The sequence below is a fragment of the Oryctolagus cuniculus genome, chromosome 7, assembly GCF_051225735.1.
Source record: "Oryctolagus cuniculus isolate XC-2025 breed Fujian yellow rabbit chromosome 7, ASM5122573v1, whole genome shotgun sequence".
NCBI lineage: Eukaryota > Metazoa > Chordata > Mammalia > Lagomorpha > Leporidae > Oryctolagus > Oryctolagus cuniculus.
Window position 1 is genome coordinate 107,966,045 of NC_142873.1, and position 26,506 is coordinate 107,992,550.

General features: G+C 43.2%; 1 protein-coding gene across 10 annotated transcripts in view; it reads right to left on the reverse strand.

Moving 5' to 3' along the window:
• DNAJC6 (DnaJ heat shock protein family (Hsp40) member C6) overlaps positions 1-26,506 on the reverse strand; it is a 195,408-nt gene that overhangs the window by 87,458 nt on the left and 81,444 nt on the right. For 3 of the 10 annotated variants that reach the window (XM_089300494.1, XM_070078349.2, XM_070078348.2), the window contains exon 2: positions 285-345. The exons of the other annotated variants lie outside the window; for them this stretch is intronic. The gene's annotated coding sequence lies outside the window, so the exon portion shown is untranslated. The remainder of the gene's footprint in view (positions 1-284; positions 346-26,506) is intronic. 10 annotated transcript variants of the gene reach the window in all.

The following is a 26,506-nucleotide window of genomic DNA, read 5'->3' on the forward strand; positions in this document are numbered from 1 at the left end:
GATAGGCTATACTTCACAACAGTCTAGAGGGTCAGGTACAGGTAGCAGAAAGGAGAGTGGTCATGAGTAGACAGTGGCTGAAGCTGGGTAATGGGGACATGGGTTTTCTTCCGTAATGTTTCCACTTCTTCATCTTATGTAGATTTCAACTGGGAAAGTTACATATATTTACATATACACATTATATACAAGGTATATATTTTATACATATATAAAGATATAATCCCCCTTTTCTCACTACCTATGGTGCTACCAACCTGTTTGAAGCCACGATCATTTCTCACCTGAATTACTGTAGTAGCTTCTTAACTGGTGTCTCTGCCTCCACCCTTGTCTCCCTTAGGTCTGGTTAATAGAAAGAAACAAAAATGCGCTTTTAAGAAATAAGGTAAATCATGTCACTCTTCTGCTTAAAATCTTCCAATGGTTTCTCATCTCAGAGTAAAAACTCAAGTTCTTACTACAGCCTAGATGGCTACAGGAGTTGGCCTCTCATTTCTCTCTGCCTCTCTTCCCCTCTTTGCTGCAGCCATACTATTCCTCTCTTCCACAGGGACTTTGGCTCCAGGTACTATTTCACTTTTCCCATCCCTTCCCCTTTCCCTAATATCCCATAGTTTGTTCCCTCACTTCCTGCAGCCTCTGCTTAAATGTTTCTTTCTCAGACATGCTTTCCACACCACCCAACCTAAACAAGCACCCTCAACCTCCTAATACGAGCTTATTTTTCTTCATGGTGCTTTTTATCCTGATTTCTCCATCTCTACATGCTAGAAAAGAAGCTCCAGAAAAGATTTGGCCACTGTTATTTCTCAGAGTGTCTGGCTCAATAAATATTGTTAACTTTGACATTAAATTCTGAACCACAACCATTCAGCAAACTGCACACCAACGGCTGAGCAAAGGGTGATGGGGCAGGCAAGAACCACACTATGGAAGCCTTGTGTGCTCTTTGAGAGTCTTGAGTTTTACAAATCTGAGGGACAGTCACTCTTACCACTGCTATTATTGTATTAAAAGAAATAGATTTTTTGATGTTTATATGGCATATATATTAGAAGGTTGATGGCCTCATTAAAAATGAACCACTATGCTTCTTAGCCACTTAAGACAGTTTCTCCCCCTTGGGTTAGAATAAAATGTCCTTGAATAAAAAGATGTGAATATATATACAAACACACACCAAAAAAGGAGGGGGTCATTTTCCCATAGGTTATTTTTATTTATTTATTTATTTTAACAGGCAGAGTGGACAGTGAGAGAGAGAGACAGAGACAAAGGTCTTCCTTTTCCATTGGTTCACCCCCCAATGGCCACTGCGGCCGGCGTGCTACAGCCGGCGCACCGCACTGATCCGAAGCCAGGAGCCAGGTGCTTCTCCTGGTCTCCCATGCAGGTGCAGGGCCCAAGCACTAGGGCCATCCTCCACTGCACTCCAGGGCCATAGCATAGAGCTGGACTGGAAGAGGGGCAACCGGGACAGAATCCGGCGTCCCGACCCGGACTAGAACCCAGGGTGCCTGCGCCGCAGGTGGAGGATTAGCCTATTGAGCTACGGTGGCACCGGCCCCATAGGTTATTTTTTAAAAGATGTATTTATGTATTAATTTGAAAGCATGGGGAAGAGGTGGAGAGAAAGAGAGAGACATTGATCTTTCATCTGCTGGTCACTCCCCATGTGGTGGCAAAAACCTCAGCGGGGCCAGCCTGAAGCCAAGAGCCCCAAACTCTATCCTAGTCTCCCAGATGGGAAGCAGGAGCACAAGTGCTTGGGACATCTTCTGCTGTCTTCCCAGGTGCATCAACATGAAGCTAGCATTCCAATATGGAATCCCTGTGTCACAGGCAGAGGCTTAACTGCCTGTGCCACAATGCTGGCCCTTCCATAGATAATTAAATAGAAAAGTCTCAAGGACATTAGCAACTTGGGGTGAGGGTGGTTGTTAGAAAATAACCTGTTCAAGAATTGGGAACTCCATTGGCCACACAAGCCCAAGTGGGGAGGAGACAATTTTATGGCTGGGAAGTTACAGTGTAAGAATGAAGATCTGAGAGTATGTGGTTTCCTCCCTGGGGCCCACAGGCAAAAACCAAATCCAATCCACCTTTCTACACAGCACTATGAACTAACACCTTACTTCAGTCCCTTTTCTTCTCTAGACTCCTAAAAGTCCTGCTAAGTGATCCCTCTGCAGCCAGCTTTGGGACCCTCCCAGCCTCTCCAAAGGGAGGTTTCAAAGGGCAAGATTAGTGTTATCACTGCCCTTTTTAGAAACCTTAGTGGCACAGAGTAACAGGGTCTACACTGCCTTGAACAATCTGAGATCTGCATCCCTCCCCAGTTTCCCCTGAATCCTCCCCATACATCCTACAGGTCTTTGATCCAATCCTAGGGATCTATTTGCCAAAAGCCTACACTCTTGCTTTCTTCTGGAACTTGGTGCTTGCCTTCCTAGGCATCCGCTGTCTCAAGGGAGTTTTGCTATCTGCTGTCCAGCAACAATGCACGTTGTATGCATCACATTCTGTGCTTTATCCCAAGAAAAGTCACTGAAAGACCTCCCATAATCTGCCACCTCGCCAGAGGCTGTCAAACTTAAGGGTTTTGTAGTCGATGTTCTCCTGGTTCTTCTGTCAAACATGATTATATTTTATATTTGCAACTTTCATGTCTTCCTAGAAAAGTCTGCAGGTATTCTGCAGGTATAATCTCCTCTGGGAATCTTCCTATCTTTTGATTTAGTTTTGTATAACCCTCTCCAACAAAGGGATAGCTATATTAACCTAACAATAAAACTAACATCTTTTTCTCAATAATCTAGTCTGACAGATTCAAAATATATTACATCCTCAGCAGAACTTCTTACAGGCAATGAATCAGACCGAGACAGGACTTAAGACTTGGTTACTTTGCAAAATAATGGTAATTCATTTCTATTCATGTCTATGTTTCTTACAAAAGGTCACAGAAACTACTCTTAATAATGATTCTCCAAGATCTCCCTTCAACTTGATATAATGAGACACAAGGCAATATTAAAAACTGAAGCTTGGGAGAGGGGGAATCAAATATCCCTGAAGAATTCTGGGCCCAGGAATATCACAGAAAACATTACTGGGGTTCGAATGCAACAGGATTTTCAGCTATTTCCTTCAATGCCTAAAACAGTACCGGCGGAAGAAACAATCCTAAGTCATGGTTCTAAAGATGGTACTGCAGTTTGAAAGATTTGAATGCTAATGTGTTTTTCAGGAGTTATGATGAGTTATCTCTACAAGAACATCAGGGTTGGAATCCAGATTCTGGCACCTGCTGCCTATGTTGTGACCTTGAACATGTCACCGGAGGCTTATGAACCCATCACCTCAGCCACAAGATGAAGATAATTACCCAGTCCTACACAGTAGGAAAAATGAATTAAAGGATTCCATGGAAGTACTTTATAAACTAAAAATAGGGCATTGATGGTTTTTACTCACAGCCAATGACAAATCACAGCAATACTGTTAGAAGATGCAGCTCTTCCCAGAAGCTCAGTTCTCCACCTAGGAGCCTGTTTATTTCACCATGCTGTTGCTTTTATTACTGTTGGAAGTACATCAAAAGGATCTCTGCTGAGTCTGGACAAGTAACAAATAAGTCCAGAATGTACTATTAAATTTCCTCAATTAGTTCTAGGCTTATGTTCTTTTTGCTTGCTTTTTTAGAAGAACTTTTTGCTAGGTTAAAAATCCTTACTATAAACAGCTGAGTTAACATTACACTAAGAACCCCAGTGCCCACACCAGAACAATGCACAAATCTGCTAGTAACTGATGGATTTCAGCCAGCTGATGCACATCTGTGAGCCTCTCCTGGCTGTAAATAAAAGAAGCTGTCATTGTTTTCAGAGAGCTCAACTCCTCTGCAGACAGAACATCCTTTGAGCATCTGCCAATTTCTTATCAATTCCAAGCTTGAGATGCTGATGCAATCACCTGATTGCCAATCCTTCAAGTGCCTGAATCCATTTTAAGAGTGATCTAAATGTTTTTATAAGCCACTGTTAACACTAAAAACATCATTGCTTTCTTATGTCCAAAGCCCCTGAAACATCTCAAAAGAATTCTGAAAGGAACACTATTGGTTTAATCACTTCCAAAGGTGAGTTTAATGAAGTGACAGAGAACACGGTATTTGTTGATCACTCTTCCGAAGACACTGAAAGTAGAATGTGACAAGTGGGAAGACATCAAACCCTACCTTCACTGAGACTCCTGCAAAACTAGCAATGGGGGTGGGCGTTTGAGACAACGGTTAAGATGCCCAGGCCCCATATCAGACCTCCTGGTTTGAAACCTGGCTTTGGCCGGCACCGCGGCTCACTAGGCTAATCCTCCGCCTTGCAGCACCGGCACACCGGGTTCTAGTCCCGGTCGGGGCGCCGGATTCTGTCCCGGTTGCCCCTCTTCCAGGCCAGCTCTCTGCTGTGGCCAGGGAGTGCAGTGGAGGATAGCCCAAAGTACTTGGGCCCTGCACCCCATGGGAGACCAGGAGAAGCACCTGGCTCCTGGCTCCTGCCATCGGATCAGCGTGGTGCGCCGGCCGCAGCGCGCCAGCCGCGCCGGCCATTGGAGGGTGAACCAACGGCAAAGGAAGACCTTTCTGTCTCTCTCTCTCTCACTGTCCACTCTGCCTGTCAAAAAAAAAAAAAAAAAAAAAAAAGGAAAGAAACCTGGCTTCTTTCTTTTGTGGACCCTGGGAGGCTTCAGGTATGGCTCAAGTGGTTGGGTCTCTGTCACCTACATGGGAGACCTGGGTTGAGTCCTCATTCCCAGTTTGATCTGTTGTGAATGAGTCCACTTCTCAAAATGTATCGTAAAGAAGAAAAAAGGGTACAGGGAGTTTGCACAAGTATGTACAACATAGTATTTTTTAATAGCAAAGTTTAGAAATGACTTAAATGTCCATTGGTAAGAAATTTTCTAAATAAGTTATGATATATTTTTAAATATAATCTGTTACATATCATGATTTAAATGTGTATTTATTGGGGCCAGTACTATGGCATAGCAGGTTAAGCTGCTGCCTGCAGAGCTGGTATCCTATATGAGCACCGGTCCAATTCCCAGCTGCTCTACTTCTGATCCAGCTCCCTGCTAATGCACCTGGGAAATTAGTGGAGGATGGCCCAAGTGCTTGGGCCCCTGCACCCATGTGGGAGACCCGAAAGAAGCTCCTGGCTCCTGGCTTTGCATAGCACCAGCTCTGGCCATTGCAGCCATTTGGGAAGTGAGCCAGTGGATGGAAGATCATTCTCTCTCTCTCTCTAACTCTGCCTTTCAAATAAAATAAATAAATCTTTTAAAATATATATTTATTATCATGTAAACATATCTATAGCATTATATAGATAATTATAGATGGGAGTGTTCTTTCTCTCCTCAAGTAAATAAGCAAATAAACAAAATTTTCAAAATTAGCCATAACCTCTGCCTCATCCTCTCTAACCAAAAACTCTAAAATACATAAAGCTCCAAGTTGAATCTACCTTAATTTTTTTGCCTCTTTTCCATTTCCCCACTCAGGGTTTGTGCCATCCCTCCTTCTAGGAAAAAATTCCTGGCTCTCTGTATAACTAACGCCTTCCCATCCTTCAGGAGACCCTACTGCCTTCTTTCAGGAAGGCCTTCCCCTGCTACCCCAACCCCACAATTCAGTTTTCAGTGCTCTTCCTATGGTCTATAAATCTTGGTTGGGTTGGAAAAAAGAATTGACCCTAAAGACAGATTTTCATCAGAGAGTGTCCCACCATTAATATCTGTGTGCATAACCCATCCACCATTCTTTCAAGAGAAAAAAGGAAAAAATTAAACCAAGCTATCAGCAAAGAACACTCTAGGGAATAGGGAAGTTGGTGCCTATGACCTTCAGCCATGTACATCAAGGCCATCCAACAGGCCTGGGACTTCAGGTCCCTGGGCATACTCAGAGGATCCAGAAGCAGCAGCATGGAGGTCCAGGCACATCAGTGAGGGATATGAAGATTCCCAGAGTGGCATCAAAAGTGATATAAAGCCAAATCCCATCCCTGTCACATGTAATAAATCCCATGATAACTCTATACTTCAGTATCAGCATGAAAAAATAGTACCCCAGGGAGAACCACTGAGACAGCAAGCTGAAACACAGAGATAAACCTTTGCCACTTTGGTTACCAAATGTTTTGTCTGACCTGAGCTCATTCTTTACAAACAGGGTATAAGACTCACCCCTTCAATTTGGGGCTCATAAATGACTTAAAAGAACACTTCCTGCTTGGGTTATAATTAGAAGCATCTGTTATTATGAGAAACATGAGAGGGCTTTCTGAAGTGGTAATGACCAACTCGGACTTGTCTGGTGTCCAAGTGAGCAGGCAATGACTCCAAGCCCCCATCAATGCACCAAGACACATAGATGGCAGTTCCACCACGTACTCACTGTGAAAGCTTGGGAAGTTACTTTATCTCTCTGGAAAGCCTGCTCTGTAAATTGGGGATAAAAATGGTACCTGTCCCTTATGAAGCCTCTGAGAATTAACTAAGATAATGCATCTTAAGATTCAACACGGGATCAGCACTGTGGCATAGCGGGTAGTCGCCACCTGCAATGCTGGTATTCCATACAGAATGGTTCGAGTCCCAGCTGCTCCACTTCTGATCCAGCTCTCTGCTGTGGCCTTGGAAAGCAGTAGGGCCCTGCACCCATGTGGAAGACTCAGAAGAAGCTCCTGACTCCTGGCTTCCGCCTGGCCCAGCCTTGGCCAATGTGGCCATTTGGGGAATGAACCAGCTGATGGAAGACTGATTCTCTCTCTCTCCCCTCGCCCTCTGTAACTCTTTCAAATAAATAAATCTTTTTTTTTTTTTTTTTAAAAGATTCAACACAAGCCTGGCAGGTAAATAATAAGCTCCAAATAAATGACATGTGTTTTTATCATTGTGACCTCCTTGCCAAAGATTCTGAAGTTTGGTCTTTCCTAGGGTCCTGAGAATTTCTGGAATGTACTGCTTTGCCATTCTTCCTAAGAATGTAATTTTGTACCCCAGGGAAACCAGTGGCTACAGAGCACCAACCAGGGCCTGTTTTCCTGGAGTTAAACCAGAGGGGATGTAGCAGAAAAAGACAGATATTTGCCAACCATTTTCCCCTTTTTCATCTTCAGCCTAAATTTAGCTTGTCATATGGCCTCCCAGAATAAAAGACTACATTTCCCAGGCTTCCCTTCAGCTAGGTGTGACAATGTGATTAAGTTCTGACAGGCCAGTGGGAAGTGGTAGAAGTAAGACTGCAACTTCTTGGCCATTGCCATCCTCCACCTGCGGCACCAGTACCCCGGGTTCTAGTCCTGGTTGGGGCACCGTATTCTGTGCCAGTTGCTCCTCTTCCAGTCCAGCTCTCTGCTGTGGCCCGGGAAGGCAGTGGAGGATGGCCCAAGTGCTTGGGCCCTGCACCCACATGGGAGACCAGGAGGAAGCACCTGGCTCCTGGCTTCGTATCGGCACAGTGCGCTGGCCGTAGCAGCCATTTGGGGGGTGAACCAACGAAAGGAAGACCTTTCTCTCTGTCTCTCTCTCTCACTGTCTAACTCTGCCTGTCAAGAAAAAAAAAAAAATTATGACTGCTACTTCTTAAAAAGACGTATGCTTTTCCGCTTTGCCTTATCATTGACTAGAAAGTTAAAAAGTTGGTTGGCTATCTAAGATAATGAGGAAGACAGTAACACCCTAAGAATCAAAAAGTGACAAGACAGAAGGAGCTTGAGACCCTCACTGCTTCAGAGTAGAGTACCCATTCTGGATCAGGCTTTTGTATGAATACGAAATAAGTCTCCCCCTGTTTCAGGCACAGCCATAACTGTCTTTGCCACATGCAATCAAACCTATTGCTTCATTCACATTGAAGACAAGGTAGAGAAAGGAAGGAGAGAGGCAGACTGTGATCAATGGCTACAGCATGTCCCTTGCATACCTCAGTCTCAAAATCATGCGTAGAGTTAAACATCATCGTCTGTAGGACTACAGGCAATCAACCCAAACTTTGACTATGGAGGTCAGCTCCAAAAATAAGAGGAGCACTCACTAGCCAGCTGGAGAGAGGCCATGCAAAGAATCACTAGGGCAGTGAAAGGTCAAGAAAACCCATCTCAGGAGGAAAGACTGGAAGAGCTAAAAGGAGAAAGGTAAGCCAGAAGGACAAGATCAGGTTTCAGGTAGCTCAGGGGTGGTAAGCTGAACAGGGCTTCTCTCTTTGCATTCAAATTTCCTCATCTGTAAAATAAGTAGCTAAAACCAAAATAATCCCTTTTAGTCATACAATCTACAAATTTAGGGGAATTATGTTGCACCAAAGGCCAGAAGTACACTGAGTGAGTGAAGGGTAGATTTCCACTGACCATCAAGAGACAACTTCCTAGCAATGCTTCTTGTCCAGCAATAGAATGGCCACCTTCCAAGAGCCAGAAGGGTTTAATCAGGAGCTCGAATGGGATCCAGGGCCCTGCAGAGAGCACTGAGCCTCTGATCGACCATGCAGTTTAAAACAGGGCCCCCGACTCTTGCCTCCTTCGTACAGGCTGGTCAGGAAAGGGGGCTCTGTAACAGACAGTGCTAGGTCTGAATCTAGTTCTGCTATTTACCTGATTCCATGATCCTGAGAAAGTTATTCACCTTTTCTTGAGCTTTAGCTTCCACATTTCAAAAATGGGGTTAGTAAAATAGAACTTTGCCATATTATATAAAAAGAGATAGTACATATCAAGTGCATAGCACAATGCTAGGCTGATAGCTACTTATAGTAGTCATCATCATCTTACTAGTTTTGTAAATGAAAGGGGAAAAGAGTGGAAAAAGTGAGTTGCTCAGGAGATGAGAGTCAGTCACGCTGGTAGAAGCACCAGGAGAAAGAGGGCTGGAATTTGTGGAGTGGCCCAGGAGTTGCATGGTCAAAATAAACTAGGACTTACCGAACACAAGGTCGTTTCAAAGAGAAAATGGAAGCCGGCGCCGTGGCTCAATAGGCTAATCCTCCACCTTGCGGTGCCGGCACACCGGGTTCTAGTCCCGGTCGGGGCGCCGGATTCTGTCCCGGTTGCCCCTCTTCCAGGCCAGCTCTCTGCTATGGCCAGGGAGTGCAGTGGAAGATGGCCCAGGTGCTTGGGCCCTGCACCCCATGGGAGACCAGGAAAAGCACCTGGATCCTGGCTCCTGCCATTGGATCAGCGCGGTGCGCCGGCTGCAGCGGCGGCCATTGGAGGGTGAACCAATGGAAAAGGAAGACCTTTCTCTCTGTCTCTCTCTCTCACTGTCCACTCTGCCTGTCAAAAAAAAAAAAAAAAAAAAAAAAACCAAAGAGAAAATGGAATTAAAAGGTAAGTTTATTTTGATGCATAAAAATTCTGGAATCTGTGCTTACTTTTTTTACAGCATACATTTTCCTACTAAATGTTGTGGTTGAAGTGCGGGCAGGATCCAAAGCCACTCAAAGGGTGGGAGAGAAATGAAGGCTGGCAGCTGCAGACTCATCAGACCAGGGAAGGGCTCTGTGCCAGACCTCCATCTACCCATCCAAAATGTATTGATTAAAGTGCCACGTCAAGAAAAACAGACTAGCATCAGGGCAGAGAGAGAACACACCAGAATCAGGCTGTGAGTTCAGATCAGCATTTCCAGAGGAAATGATGCCTAATTCAACCTGTGTTTCTGAGCAGTGCTGTTTGAGAGTGAAGTGTGGGGAAAGATCACAAGCTGATGATGTGTCTGGAGGGGGCAGGGAATCATAAGACCTCTCCCAGCATCCCTCTAAAATCCCCACACTCTGAGTGGCCACAGAGACTGCCGGAGCCTTTCCAACTGTAGGCTTTACAGTTAAGCTTTTAGATTAAAATACACAAAGAAACACCCTACACAGTGAGGTTAAACACTTTTTTGGAGAATGGTGGTGGGTATAGATGTAGTTATCAAAGTACAAGCTCGGGGGGAGGGGTTCCCTGAGGTTTGAGGGCTGTTCGGTGCATTGACAGCTGTCGTGGATTCAGGAACACACACAGGATAAAATAGTATAGAACTTAACATACACACACATACAAAACATGTGTGTATATATAAATAAGTAAAACTATGAGATACATCAATATTGGCATCCTGTGACAGTACATGATAACTTTGCAAAATATCATTACTAGGAGAAAAGAGCAATGTTGACAAATACCTCTCTGTATTATTTCTCACAGCTTCATGTGAACCTATAATTATTTCAACAAAACTTTCAGTTACAAAAGTAGTCACAGAAAAATAAGAGTCATATAAAATTGCTGAAACGTTAGCAAAATATAAAAATTTAAGTTACTGGCATCATACTACATATTATTTTATAATATTTGATCTAGTTCCTTCATTTTTAGACCAGTATATATCCTTAAAAAGGTTTTCCTATGTGTATATATCTGCACATGGCTTATGTACTATAAATATAGTTTTTTGTTTATCCTACTAATTTTATATTTTGAAGATATTTCCATTATATGAAAAAACCCTTGAACAATTCATTTTTTGATGGCTATTCAGTAATATTATATGGTCATATCATAATTTTTGAACCAATTTCCTACTTGAGACATTTTAGACTATTCTGAAGTTATTTTGTATTATAAATAATTTTGTGATAGGTTAAACTGGTTGTCAACATAACTGAGATGAACAAGAACAAGTCCCTGGGTATAAAATGGTAAAAAGTTAAAACAGACCTTAGAAATCCCCTGCCCAAATACTCCTAACACAGATATACACACACAGAGTCTATAGTTATGGAAATTATTCACCTATCCTTACTTTAGGAAGGGCAATTTCAAAAGTTAGCTATTTGAAAGAAAAACAGCATAAGCTGCCAACCTTGCTCTAAGTCATTTTTGACCTTGTAGAATCAAATAGAAAAGACATAAATGAAGGAAAAAGAAAAAAATGAAGGTTAAGACATGATAGATATGGTTCATATTCCCATTCTCTGTGACTTTGGGGAAGCAATTTCACTACTTTAGCTTTGTTTCTTCATCTGTACGTATGCCCTCTATTTACCAGGCCCTCAATAAGTATGTTTCCCTAAGGGAATGAATGAAAGACTGGCATACACAGGGATTTAATTGCTCACTGTCGCTCACTCAGTATTCTCCCAAGCTTCCAGGGTGGACAGCCCTCCCCTCTCCATTTCTCCACGCGGGGAAAGCTTGCCTACCCTGCAAGACCAGCACCCGCGGCCCTCTTCGGAGAAGTCTTCATCAACCACCTTGCTTACTGCCCATTGTGTCTACTTCAGACTTTGCTGCAGCTACAGGACTTCTGTCTCCACTGCTGTTAACAGAGCAACTTGAAGGCCAGCCGCAGCCACGTTTCTCTCTCATCTCTGAGTAGATCTTTACCTACCACGTTGATATAAGAGAGGCTCCTCATATCCGCATCTCTTGCTCAGCTACTGGACAAGAGGTACACAAACAACACCCATAAGCCAATAGGATTATTTCCTTCTGGAATTCAGAATTTGGGATTCAGGGGCCAGCACTGTGGTACAGTGGTTTAAGCTGCCATCTTGCAACACCAGCATCCCACATGGGAGTGCAGGTTTCAGCCCTGACTGCTCTGCTTCTGACCCAGTTCCTTGCTAATGCACCTGGGAAAGCGGTAGATGATGGCTCAAGTACTTGGGCCCCTGCCACCTACATGGGAGACCGAGATGGAATTCCTGGCTCCTGGCTTTGGTCTGGACCAGTGCTTTCTGATTGTAGGATTTTGGGGAGTGAACCAGTGAATGGAAGATCTCTGCATGTGTATCTCTCACTCTCCCTCTGTAATTTTGACTTTCAAGTAAACAAATAAATTTCTTTTTAGAAAAAAATTTGGGATTCAGAGATAGATGATCAGTGACATAGATGATCAGTGAGTGAGTTGCTTCAAAGAGTGACATGCAAACTCAGGATCTTTGAGGAAGCCATGTGCCCAGAGAAGACAGATCTGCATAGAGAGAACAAAGGACTGTGAAAAATATACAGAGAGGTGAAACAGAGACCATGAAGTACTGGAGAGGGAGGGCATGCCAGGATGCACTCGTTTCTGGTATTCCCAGTTCATATGAGACTGGGCTCTCTGCCCTGGGACCCAGATGTTACCCTGTAACTTTATAGCAACTCCTTCCCTTTGATTTTTAATTAGGACACTTTAAAACAGCTTTGATTACTTGCAACAAAAGAAAACTTGCCAAGACAAGGGTAAAAATATAAACGCTTTTGTTTCCATACCTTAACCATTCTATTTTGTCATTTGAAAATATTCTTTTCAACTTCATCTGAAGTGTTTGACTCCTACCCATCCTTCAAGGTCAACATCATGTACAACCCAACTAAGGAGTACATCTCTGCAGTCTCTGTCCTTCCCTGAAAGCCTCATCTGCATGTTTGGCAGGTGTACATTAGAGTGACTCTTGTTCTTCCCTTCTCCCTGCTTCCTTTGAGTCACTTCCTCTCTCTGAGCCTCAGGTTCCTTGCTCTTGAAATGAGATGATTAGAGGATACTGGTGATTGTCAAAACTGGATTTGACACAGTCCCAGGTTCTGCAGCTATGGATGAGATAACACTGTTGGCAGAGTGAGCCAAAAAGCAGCCCAAAGTCACACCCTTACTTTAACCAGGGTTACTCTGTTTTTACATATTTCACACATTCAGTGCTTGAGTAAGGCTTTATTGAGAAAGGAATCAAATTTGAAAATGTTAAACTAGAAAATCCATAAGGCTCCAAGACTCCATAGCAGTAGGAACTGTGCAGTAAAAATAACAAAAGTAAAATTTTATTGAGCTACACATTGTTCTAAGCAGTTGATGCTCAACAACATTTTAACTATCACAGCAATCATACAAGGTGGACATTTTTTAACCCCATCCTAAATGAGGGTGTGATCTCACAAATTAGGAGTAGCAATGCCAGGCTTTAAGCCCAGGAAGATACAGAATCAAATCTGAGTTCTTAACCACAATACTGTCTTCCCAAGCTCTTTCAAGGAGACACCATGGTTCTTGTCTCTCTTTTCTTATCTCCCATAGCATAGCACTTGGGCTGCTGGTCACTAAGCATGTTTGCTGAATGAATAAATGTTTGGACAAACAAAAGAAGTTTATCCTGGAGTCCATGGAGATTGACACATGAACTTGAAACTTCCAGCTGCCTCCAGGAGCTAGCTGTAGCCAAATAGAGTTACTTTGTAACTTGGGCCTTTTCTACACCATTTCCCTGGAAAAGCAAAGGACCTTCTTGAAGCCTAGATGAAATTCCTTCCAGGCATGGTTTAATTTGTAGTGCTGACAAATACCCCTGTCTTGGTGGATCCAGGGATGCACACCTCATCCAGCTCATTATCTTCAACTCACAATTTATTCCCTCTATCAGGGTTTCTCAACATCAACACTATGGACATTTGGGGCCAAATCATGCTTTGCTGTGAGGAGCTGTATTGTGTGCTGTAGGATTCTAATAACACCCTGGCCTCTACCCACCAGATGCCGCTAACAACTTCATTCACCATTGTGACAACCAAAAATGTCACCAGACATTGCCAAATTCCTGGGGATGAGGAAAGGGCACAAAACAGTCCCTCATTAGCAACCACTGCCATACATGCTAGCTTTTATTTCCCTCAGAAGCCCTCGAAAAAACTAAAACAAGCAATGCCTGGGGCCAGCATTGTTGTGACATAGCAAGTCAAGACTGGAACACTGGCATTTCGTATGAGCACCAGTTTGCATCCTGTTTGTTCCACTTCCAATTTAGCTCTCTGCTAATGTGCCTGGGAAAGCAGCAAAAGATGGCTGGAGTACATAGGCCCCCAAACTCACGTGAGAGGTGGAGTTGAAGCTCCAGGTTCCTGGCTTCTGCCTGGCCCAGCCCAGACCTTGCAGCCATTTGGCAGGTGAACCAGCAGATAGAAGATAGGTGTCTGTCTGTCTGTCTCTCTCTCTCTGTGTGTGTATGTCTCCAACATTCTCACTCTGTAGTTCTTTCAAATAAATAAATAGACCTTACATAAATGCCTAAGCATGCTTAGAACATAAATGCCAATGATCCTTTTAAAGTTCCTGGGCTTCATGCTCCACCCTCAGCATTCCTCTTAAACTGGGCTGTTGTGAGCACCCCGTAACATATCAAGCATCATTATCTGTTGATTGTGTAAGTCACTGACTGCCTTTTGCCTACCTCAACCAAGAGTTCTGGTGATCAAGTGTCCTGCACATTTATGAGAACTCATGATGTCAGTTTATTGCCTCAAATCTTATAAACAATCCCAGAAGGAATACAATGAAGAAAAGACTCACAGCCTTGTAAAATGATGAAGTAAAATGATCCACCTTGAAGGAACCTCAGGATAATAAAATATTCCCAACATTGCCTTCCTTACTTCACTTCAACCTTTGGGCACAGAAACCACTCACCAAGCATCTACCATATGGAGGGATTGTGCTAGGCACTTTTCTACCCCTTCTCCAATTTGATCTTCTTGACCTGACGAACAGCATTCTCTGTTTTACAGAGGGGGACATGGAGGCTCAAAGGGGTACAGTGATGTGTCTTAGGTCACAAAGCCAGTCAGCCATCTCCAGACCTAATCTGGCACAAGCCCTGGATCCAGCTCCAGTGCCCTCTGCATGCTGCACTGCAGTATTCTACAAGAAAACCAGTGAAAGCCAGTGAACAGCCAAGATGGTAACCAAAGGCCTTTTCAAGCATGTGTTATGCATAAAATAAAAAAGGCTATTCCAAATGCAAACAAAAGGCAGCCGTGGCAAACAACCTTATCAGTTATTCTTTTTTACTTTTCTGCATTTGCTTAACTGTCTTGCCTTGAATATTATCTACCCAATAGACAGGAACTAAAATCCATTTCTGACAACAAAAATGAATTCACAGAGATATGAACACTTAACACCAATCTCCAGCAAACCATTATCAACACCTTTCACACGGATACGCACTAGGCTCTCAGCAACATGGCAAGGTCTATCCCAATGTGACCAGCATCTGCTCCTCCTCTTAGCCATTCCACTTCTAAGAATTCTTCCAGAGGTATACCACAAATATAATATTCAAAATATATGCTTAGAAATACTGCCAATCAGAGAGGAATTGGGACACTGGAACTCAAAGCAGTCCTTTGAGAAAATGAGGTACCTCTTCAGTTATTAACATATAAAGTTGTTTAACACAGTGTTAAGTAAAGCAATCTAGTTGTACAATGGCATGTAGAGAAAGATTCAAGGGTATACATGTATACATTAGATGAGAATGGCTGTATATGCATATGTGGGCATATAGGAAATTATATGTATTTATGTGGTATAAAAGGTTGTGTATGTAAGAAATCATTAATATTAATTATATCTGGAGAGTAGGACTCAAAGCTAGGAAGAAAAAAAAACGGATTTTTATTTTGCATTTAAACAATGTTTTCTACTGTTAATTTTTATACCACTCTAAATTGTTTTAAAATTTTTTCATGAACATGAATCCTATAGATTAACATGTAGAAGCTAAACACATGTAAAGTAAGACATGTGTTTTGGGTTTTGGTTTTTAAGAGACAGGAGGCCCAGCTCTTATGCAGTGGCTTGAAAACAAAGCGAGATGCAAAACAGGGCTGTCATCTGTTACAACCGCAAATGCTCACAAAACAAGGCAGTGTGTGAAACCCTCCCGGCCCCTGTGTGCCAGTGAGAGGCATAATGGAGACAGCTCTCTCCTGGCACATTCAGAAGACAAAGCCAGGCTCCCACCCTCTTAGGGGATTTTATGCCTGGATGTTAACAATAGTAGTGATAGTAAAATTCTGCAAGGCAACCTAAACCAATTTCTCTAGCAGTTAAAACCCAATTTTTCCTGTTCTACTCCTGCTCCAGATTTGTGTCTTCCTAAACAGCTGATACATCTTGGCCAAGGGGTGCCCGAGATTTAAGCTCTCCTTCTTAAAAATCTCTGCCAAGCTTCAGTATCAGAAGTCCTGGGTGCTGGCTGCTGACTTTGCTACATACCAGAGTCCTTCCAAAAATTCACAGAAAATGCACACATTTAAAAAAAACACTATTCAAATACCTCAAAAAATTTACACCAAAATAAGCTTATTTTGTCATTCCATTTTTCCACGAACTTTCTGAAATGCCCTGTGTAGTGGCTGGCATTGTGGTACAGCAGGTTGAACTGCCACTTGTGATGCTGGCTTCCCATGCTAGTGTGAGTCCCAGCAACTCTGCTTCTGATCCAGCTCCCTGATAATGTGTCTGGAAAAACAGTGGAAGATGGTCCAAGTGCCTTGCCCTGGCCAAGGCACAGCCATGGGAGAGTGAACAAGTGGATGGACATTCTCTCTCTCTGCCACTCTGCCTTTCATACAAATAAAACAGATCTTAAACACAAGAAAAAAAGAAAAGAAATACCTTTGTATAAGCTCATTAAACCTAACCGAGCTTCTCCTCCCTAAAACACTTTGTTGATGTCACTTACTTCACTGGATCATTGTTAAGATCTAAACATAACATAGAAAAAAAGCGGAGCCAGCACTGTGGAGTAGTGGGTTAAGCTGCTACCTGTGATGTAGGCATCCCATATGGGTGCCAGTTCAAGTCCCGGCTGCTCCACTTCTGATCCAGCTCTCTGCTGTGGCCTGGGAAGGCAGTGGAAGGTGGCCTTGGGCCCCTGCACCCACGTGGGAGACCTGGAAGAGGATCCCAGCTTCAGAGCAGCACAGCTCCAGCCGCTGCAGCCAATTGGTGAGTGAACCAGCGGATGGAAAATGCTCTCTCCCCCCGGCCCACCTCTCCTTCTCTCTCTGTGTAACTCTTACTCTCAAATAAATAAATAAATATTTAAAAAAAAGAAAAGAAAAAAGCTTGCTGCTGCTGAGAGATGTTGGTAATGGGGCAGCTATGCATGCGTGGGGATCAGAGATACATGGGAAATCTCTATCCTCCTTTCAACTTTGCTGTGGACCTAAAACTGCTCTAAAAATATTTTCAGAATAATATTTTTAATGTACTTGAATGGCAGACAGAGACATCCTATCCACTGGTTCACTCCCCCAATGTCTGCAACAGCTGGGGCTGGGCAGGCTTAAGCCAGAAGCCCCAGGAACTCAGGCCAGGTCTCCCGTGTGATTATCCAGGGCACAAGCACTTGAGTGATCACCTGCTGCCTCCCAGAGTGCACATCTGCAGGAAGCTAGAACTGGGAGCAGAGCCAGAACTCCAACTAAGCACTCCAATATGGGAGGCAGGCATCTCAAGCACTGTCTTAACCACCATGCCAAAGAGTCACTCCTAAAAATTAATTTTTTTTAAAGTCTGGCGTTTAATGTTGAGTAGTACCAGTCTTTGACCCTGCCTGTGATGTACAAATCCTGTCTACAGCCTCAAAAACCAAGGAAGTCATCTCAGATTATGTCTCAAAACAGGCAGCCAAGACAGTCTCTTAAAAACCCAACACATTTGTCGTTCCATCCTAGTTCACTAAGCATCAGTTATACCAGCAATATACAACTTTCTGCAAAGCTGTCCCCTCTCCAGGTCTCTATTTGCTGTACCTATCTAGTACTGTAAATGCCCCAACTCAGCTCTTTTCATTTGCCTGCTTGCCTCTGTTTCTTCGGGTGTTTGTTCAAAGGCTATTGCCTCTAAAAGGCGTTTGCTGGCCCCCTCTGTCAGGCGCCCCTCCCACCACCATTCTGAGTTGTTCTCTCCTACTTTTAGTGCCTCCACAGCACCTAGCAAAACACATCATCACCTTTGCTCACACTAGCCGGCAAGCTGCTAAGTGCCAAGGCCTCATCTGCATCATCCTCTCCTGTGCCCCTCGGGGCCAGAGCAGACAGAACACAGAGCACAGAACAGGCAGTGGATGAATGAAACGTCTGTGCCACAAAACGCTTCCATGTACATTCTCACCTTTCACCAATGAAACAGGCAGGGTCAGTATGCTTCTCCTCGCCTGAATGATCTGCCCAAGGTCACAGCTTGTAACTGACAAAGCCAAGGCTTCTATGGGGAGTTTCCAATTCCTGATTGTCTGGTACCCACCCACACCCTGCTCAACAGCGTCTACAAATTCGGGCTTGGACAGGTTGAGGATGCAGCAGCGTATCTAGGCACCAGGTGTGGGGGAGAGGAAGACAAAGATCTGCTCTCCAGCAGAGGTAAAGTAGGGAAGACAGAGATGGAAAAAAATGGCAAGTTGTTATCTTGCACTATCAGGCTGTGAATTAGTAAGTAAAATTTTTCCCTTCATCTGTATGAAATACAGCTGCCTGTAGGATAGAGGTTGTGAAACCGCTCATCACCACCAGTCACTGTGTGGAACACTTTGCTAATTGAAGCAGCAAGTGAAATTTTAGGTAGATCAGATGCAATTACCCAAATTGGAAAGTAACACCAGGGCTCGTGCCTACTGAGCAACACACAGCAGGCTGGGAGCTAAGTCACATGCACCCACACACCCCGAGACCATGGTCATCCACACACTTCCCATGGCACAGTGCTCCCAGGCTGCCAAACTCATGCTGACCCACTGCCAGGAGAGAAGGACGTGAGACTCTGACAGCAAAGGGCAAGTGGAGGGAAAAGAAGGGAGAAGAGCACAGGCAAAGAGCAAGGGCTTTAACAAGCTGAAGTCGGGAGGCAGGAGAACTATGCAAGAGGGAGAACCAACAGAAGAACACGGAGCAAGGAGAGACGAGGACTATTATCCTGCCATGATTTTTTGCAGTCCTTGAGAATTTCTGGGGTCAGGGTTTTGTGAGGCTTTTTTTTTTTCAAGCATTTGTCTGTTTCCATAGAGACCAAGAATTCCTGCTTTCAATAACCATTTTCCAGGTCTCTCTGGTGTTTAATCTTCCTTGCTGTACTTCCATCACTAAGCAAGGCACCAGAGCCCAGGGATCACGCAATGAGAAGAGGCAGAAGGGCAGGCCAGCCACCCTACACCATCCTGGCCACGGGCCTCAGGCCTGGACTCAGCCCAGTGCCACAGAGCTGCAGTTCTAGCGTTTCCACTGATTATCTTCCTCCTCCCCCCCAGGCAAGTGCAGGGCCTGCTCCTGCCTCCTTTCTACCAGGCAGCCCTCCCATGGGGATCTGTGCAGCCTGCCAAAACGCTGAAAGCCCAGTGAGAACTTATGCCAAGCTGACAGTACATCAGCCCTTCGTGGTACACTCAGCTTATCTGTGGGGAGCCAGTGAGGGCACTTTCTCCACTTCTGGTCAAGACCACAGACACCAACCACCACCTCCTCTCCTGCTGCCATCCAAGCTAGATCTCACACCCCACATCAGCTCAGCTGTCACTCTTGTCTGTTCACCCATGCAGCACTTCTTGGAGTTCCCCCCTTTTTCCCTAGTCTTGCTGGCACTGCCCTGGCTTCACCCCCCATTACTTCTCAGGTCATCAACTAAATTGCCCCCTTGGTTGTGCCCCCTGTCCTCCAGGCAAATGCTCTGTCTCCTCTCTACTAAATCAAAAATCCCTGGGGCCCAGGGCCTGTGCTACTAGCACCTCAGGTAAATCAGAAACAGCCAGGACATAATTGGGAACTAGAGCTGGGATCCACTCACACAGCTGCGAAATATCTCTGGTACTGACACCTGACACTCTTTTCCCTGGAGCTGCAGTATGACTTTTAGAGACCTAGACACTTTTATCTTCAGGAACCCAATTCCTCAACTTCAGAAGATAAAAGATGTATCTTACTGCTATGAAGAGGATTCCATTATTGTTATAGTTATTTATTTTACTGTGGTTTTTAAAATTAGAACATGTGTGTGCACCCTAAAATTATGGATAAGTCAGCACTACATCACTTTTGTTCTCAATCTTCAGTGGCCTTGCACTGCCTACAGAACAAAATCCAGCCTCCCCAGCAGGCTCCTCCTGACCTGAGTTGAGTCTCTCCCCAGCACCATCTGCTATCACACTTCCCACTTCCCACCCATCTGGACTCCAGCTTCGAGGCCTACATGCAGTTCTTTCAATGCACCATGGACTCTGTGCATGCCCTTGTGCCTCAGCACCCAGCTCTTTCCTTCTCCATTTAGTCATTTCCGGTTCCAACACCCCTTCTCTGTGGCCTTCCTTGGTGTTTATCATAGCAACCATGGATCCTTCTTTTGCACCCCCCACAGAATTTCATGTTTTATAATTAAATCACTTATTCACCCTGTCTTTTGCCAAATAGTCCCAATTTTAAAGGGTATTGCTTTCACAGAACAATATTTCTAAAATCAGGAAGTTGCATACAATGCCAAATACCCTTGCCAGCTAACAGGGAGAGTACTAGCCTGCAAGGCACCAACAGTTATTTCTGTACATGCACATCCACCAACATGCAGAAGCCACTGGGTCACCTGGTTGCTTGCTTGTTAGTGGTACTTGCATCATTAACAGCATACACAGTTGAATTTTAATTTGAAGTTTCTAACCTTGGTACCTTCTACAATTATGTCCTGATGCCCTGATGCACTAATGAAATAAAAAGATATTTTAGATCTCTATTACTATGGCCTGTGACATGTCAGGTAAAGCAATGAAACGTCATGGAAATTGCTAGATCTCTTGGTACATGTTTAAAAATTTCATAATTCCTTGAACTGTGAAGGATTTAATCCTCAGACACTGAGCTGCTCTGTCAAAAGCTTCCAAGTGAATTTTAGGAGTACCTGTTTAACATGTAACTGTAGTTAAGCTTGTTCTTAAATTATAAATGTTGCAATAAGGAAATGCACAATCTAAACACCAGGATTCTTCAATCTACCTCATAATTATAGCTTTGATCCAAAAAGATTTCAAATTTGTGAGCACAGGATATAAAAACCATTAAAATACCAAGAAGCTTACATATAAGTGAAGATGGCCAAAAAAGATACAATGAGCTTTTAATATTAAACCTGAAAATGAGTTAAGATTCAATTTGAGATACTAATTAAGAAACAAAGTTTTAGATAAAATCCATCAATTAAGTTTGTTTTAAAATATTTATGTAAATAAATTTCAAGTTACTGTTTTTCTGTTAAAAAAAAAGCTACCTTGATGATGAGTCACACAATAGCTTGCATTTTTGATCAAGAAAGGGCATTCTTTTGGCAAGCTAATTATTCTTCTACATTTCTGCACTAGAAAACTCTAGGGGTCTGAGATGTATATTAACCATTACTCTCTCCCCTCTAGCATCCTTGCATATAAAAAAATGCTCATTATTGAATTAGTCTTTTTGCCAACAGTTTCATTTTTGCAAGCCTGGCCTCATTTCTGTTACAATCTAGCTGAATGCTTATTTTTAGGTTTGAATGGGCATATTTCATTATAAATGCCCTTTTAAAAAATTCAAAATCTGTTCATGCTTTCATTCATTCAACAAGAATTTATCAGGCTACTAATAAATGCCAAGCAGCGACAAGAACACAAAGGCAAATAAGACAAGGCTTATTCTGAACTTTTATTTATGGTCTCTAGGGAGGGGCAAGAGAGGCTGGGCAGCAGAGCACAACTCAACGTGATGAGAGGGTGAAGCACAGGCTGCCAAGGAGCACAGAGAAGACCCAGCTCATGCAGCCTACAGGACTGCAGGAATAGCTAAGCCAAGCTCTGAAGAGGGACTAGGACATGCCCTAGAAAAAGAGCATCCAGATGGCTATGGGACAAGCTGTCCTGAGTGGAGGAACAATGTGCATAAACTACAGAGATGGTGGGAGGTGATATCCACCAGTGGAGAAAGGACAAGGAGCTTGGTTGGGCTGGCTTTCCAAGGCATCACAACAGACTTCCGAGGTCCACTGAAGAATACTCAACTTGATCCTGTGGGCAGCAGAGACGTTTTTCTTAGCAAGATATTGGCCCATAAACGCATAAAGCCGTCTGAATCGTATCATTCTCTCAGGGTCATATCAAGGCTTAGTTTGCCTCATTTGATGCTGCTTCTATTCTGCTCCCTTTATTTCCAGTGTTTTTAAACTCTTTATATTTAAGAATATACATTTGCCTTGTTTCATGAGACTCAAAATGAGAAACAACTGCCCTCCTTTCAGTTCCTTCGATCACTATTTCTCCTTGTCTCACACAAAGAAGCAAACAGAAAAATTCACCACTAAATCCTTCATTTGCAGTCTTACATTTCTGTAGGGCATTTTATGCTTTTTAAAATGAGTGAGGACTGTGTAACCTCAGGCAGCTTGCTTTAACGTCTCTGGGCCTTGCTTTATTCAAGTGCAAGATGAAGGGAATTCTCACCTGCCTTATAGAATTCTTATGAGGATTAAATGAGATATCATATGTACAGTGTTGAACATGATTCCTGGATTATGATCATTAAATTGCAGCTATTTTTATCATTCAACATTATTGAGTAATGTACATATACGATGAAACTTCAAAAAGTTCATGGAAAGTGGAATTAAAAGATAAGTTTATGTTGAAATCTTAGTATAGAGTTGGTCTTCTGTATATAAAGTTAATTAAAAATTAATCTTAAAGAAGAATGGGAGGGTCGGTGCTATGACCTAGGGTGTAAAGTCACCACCTGCAGTAACAACATCCCATATGGGCGCCAGTTCCAGTCCTGGCTGCTCCACTTCCGATCCAGCTCTCTGCTATGGCCTAGGAAAGCAATGGAAGGTGGCCCAAGCCCTTGGGCCCCTGCACCTACATGGGAGACCCAGAAGAAGCTCCTGGCTCCTGGCTTCAGATCAGCTCAGCTCTGGCAGTTGTGGCTAGCTGGGGAGTGAACCAGCGGATGGAAGACCTCTCTCTCTCTCTCTCTCTCTCTCTCTCTCTCTGGCTCTACCTCTCTCTGTAACTTTGTCTTTCAAATAAATAAAATAAGTCTTAAAAAAAAAAATAAGAATGGGATGAGAGAGGGAGTGGGGGAGGGAGGGTGGTTATAGGGGGGAAAACCACTATATTCCTAAAGTTGTACCTATGAACATTGTATTAATTAAATAAAAGCTTTAACTATAAAAAAGAAAAACTTTAAAAAAAAAAGTTTATTGTAGTGCAAAAAATTTTTGAAATCCATACACAGATTTTTCATAACTTACATTTTTCATGAGGTATTTGAAGATCCCTTGTATGCACAGATTTCAAAATGTTTTGCATGAAAATAAGCACTTAATTCCATTTTCCATGAACTTTTTGAATATGCTCATGTGCACATAAGCTGAGTTTTTGACACTTTTTATGATTCACATTTACATATATGTACAATATTAATGTTCACACACATATTTTTTCAAAGTCCTTCCAGAAACCTTCAGTGAAAGATATTTTTGAGGCAAGGGCCTAGACAGAGATATGACAGGGTAATTTGCTTCTTTTCACTTTATTCTTTTCAGTAATCTTTTTTTAAAAAAATTTATTTTTATTTAAAAGTCAGAGTTACAGGGAGAGACAGATGGACAGAGAGAGAGAGAAAGAGGGAGAAATCTTCCATCAGATAATTGAATTCCCAGATGGCCACAATGGCCAGTGCTAGGACCAGGCTGACACCAGGTTCTCCATCTGGGTCTCCCATATGGGTGGCAGGGACCTAAACATTTGTGCCATCTTCCACTGCTTTTCCCAGGCCAATAACAGGGAGGTGGATCAGAAGAGGAGCAGCCAGAATTCAAACCAACTTGGATCACAGTGGAGCAACCACGACTCCAACTAGTACCTATAAGGAATGCCAATGTCACATGCAACGGCTTTACCCACTATGCCACAACATTGGTCCCCCTTCTGTAATCTTTAATTCTTTTTTAACCAAGATAATAAATGTTGATTTTTAAAAAATCTTGTTATGCAAAATCAAAAAATTAATTATTCCCAAAGCTTAGAATAATTACATGGAAACCACTTTATGTAGAAAAGGCAGCCCAGGTTACATTAGCCTAGAAACAAGAAAAACTCAGGGCTGGTATTGTGGCATAGTGGGTTAAGCCACCACCTTCAATGCTAGCATCCCATATGGGCACAGATTCAAGTCCCAGCTACTCCACTTCTGATCAAGCTCCCTGTTAATGCACCTGGGAAAGCAGCAGATGGCCCAAGTATATGGGCCCCTGCGCCCATGTGGAAGACCCATATAGAGGTCCTGGCTCCTGGCTCCAGCCTGGCCCAGCCTTGACCACTGCAGCCATTTGGGAAATGAACCAACAGATGGAAGATATTCTCTCTCTCTCTCTCTCTCTCTCTCTCTCTCTCTCTTTATCTCTCTCTCTCTCTCTCTAACTCTCTAACTTCTCTCTAACTCTCTAACTCTGCCTTTCAAATAAATAAATAAATCTTAAAAAAAAAAAAAAAGAGGAAAACCAGACCAAAAGATTACCTGTTCTCAAACTGTCAAAGCATTGCCATGTGAAAGAAGGATTGGATTTATTTTGTACATAGAAAGCAGAAAGGCTGAGTTTGCTCAAGTGAAAGAATTTTATACTGATGACAGCAGTAAAAATATGCTACCACAGAGGGAGTAAAACTCTGTTACAAAAAAAAAAAAAATGTTCATCATGGGGCCAGCACTGTGGCACAGCAGATAAAGCCATCGTCTGTGGCGCTGGCATCCTATATGGGCTCCAGTTCAAGTCCCGGCTGCTCCACTTCCAATCCAGCTCTCTGCTATGGCCTGGGAAAGCAGTGGAAGATGCCTCAAGTACTTGGGCCCTTGCACCCATGTGGAAGACCCAGAAGAAGCTCCTGGCCCCTGGCTTTGGATTGGACCAGCTCCAGCCACTGTGGCAATCTGGGGAATTAACCAGTGGATGGAGGCTCCTTCTCTCTGTAATTCTGCCTTTCAAATAAATAAATCTTAAAAAAAAAAAAAAATGTTCATCATGGACTATGTGGCCATGTTACTGAGCTTTGGTTGATTGAAGAGATTTCCCTTCTAAGCCTATGAAACCTGGCAGGCTCCAAGCATTCGAAATCTGACACTTAGATTGACATATCTCACTCTGTTATCCAGTAACAGTTTTCCAGAACCATCCAAACTATTGCCACACATTAAATAAGTTAGATGAATAAATTTTGCTTCCAACCTACAAGGCCCTATATAGGCAGGTATTCTTAGAGGATTATCAATACATACATGCTTATTATATTTTAATGAAGTTTAAAGCTATTCAAACAAATATTTTATAATGTTAAAACCTGATGCCAGCGCCGCGGCTCACTTGGCTAATCCTCCTCCAGCGGCGCAGGTACCCTGGATTCTAGTCCCAGTTGGGACGCTAGTTCTGTCCCGGTTGCTCCTCTTCTAGTCCAGCTCTCTGCTGTGGCCCAGGAGGGCAGTGGAGGATGGCCCAAGTGCTTGGGCCCTACACCCGCATGGGAGACCAGGAGGAAGCACCTGGCTCCTGGCTTCAGATTGGCGCAGCGCCGGCCATAGTGGCCATTTGGGGGGTGAACCAACAGAAGGAAGACCTTTCTCTCTGTCTCTCTCTAACTCTGCCTGTCAAAAAAAAAAAAAAAAAAAAAAAAAAACCTGAATCAAAATGTGTTTGAATACTACCTAGAATAGAATAGAATGTGTTAAAGATTATTTTTGTTTCCACCAAAATATACACTAAACAGGAAAGCATTTTAGCATTCTTCATTGTACTTATTCTTTTAAACTTCATTAATGTCCGTTTCCAGATTTTAATTGAACTACTCTTTTGTGGTATGTTATTATGAACTTGGTGAATTACGTCTAGCGCTAGAACACTCTGTGGCTCAATACTGGGGATTCTAGTTTTGTGGGTTCCCTGGAAGGAAAGGAGCACATAAAAGAAATATGAGGTTTCTGAGCTAATGGATTAGGATAACTCTAGAGCCTGTAGGGTATGACAAGGTAACCTTTGAATAACAGTCTTTTCTAGAGAATAATTTGGATGATAAGAAAGTGAGCCAAGAAAGACAGAGAACTTTGCAAGACACATCCAGCTTCAGGAATGCTCTGAAATCAATTGCTTAAGATAGCTAACTTACAAAGTTATTACAGTTCTCTAAACATCTGTCCTGCTTTTATCTAAAAGCAGAGGAGGAAAGCATATAATATTGTTTCCCTTTCAACGGAGAGTTGATATTATGCCTACACAGAAACACAGTTTCATTCAGTAAGAAAAAAAATCTCAGACCTTAGGGTCAGAAGACATAATCTGACTGTCACTACCTGGCCATTTTACTTTGGCCAAGTCTTCTGCCCTCTCCTACTATATCACTTTCATTTAATAAACTGAGAGGGCAGAAGGCAAAATGATAAAAAGTTGCAAATACAAGTAGCAGGTAAAGCCGCCTCCTGCAGTGCCTGCATCCCATATGGGCTCTGATTTGAATCCCAGATGCTCCACTTCCCATCCAGCTCCCTGCTAATGCACCTGAGAAAGCAGCAGAGGATGGCCCAAGTGCTTGGGGCCCCTGCACCCACATGAAAGAACCAGAAGAAACTCCTGGCTCCTGGTTTCA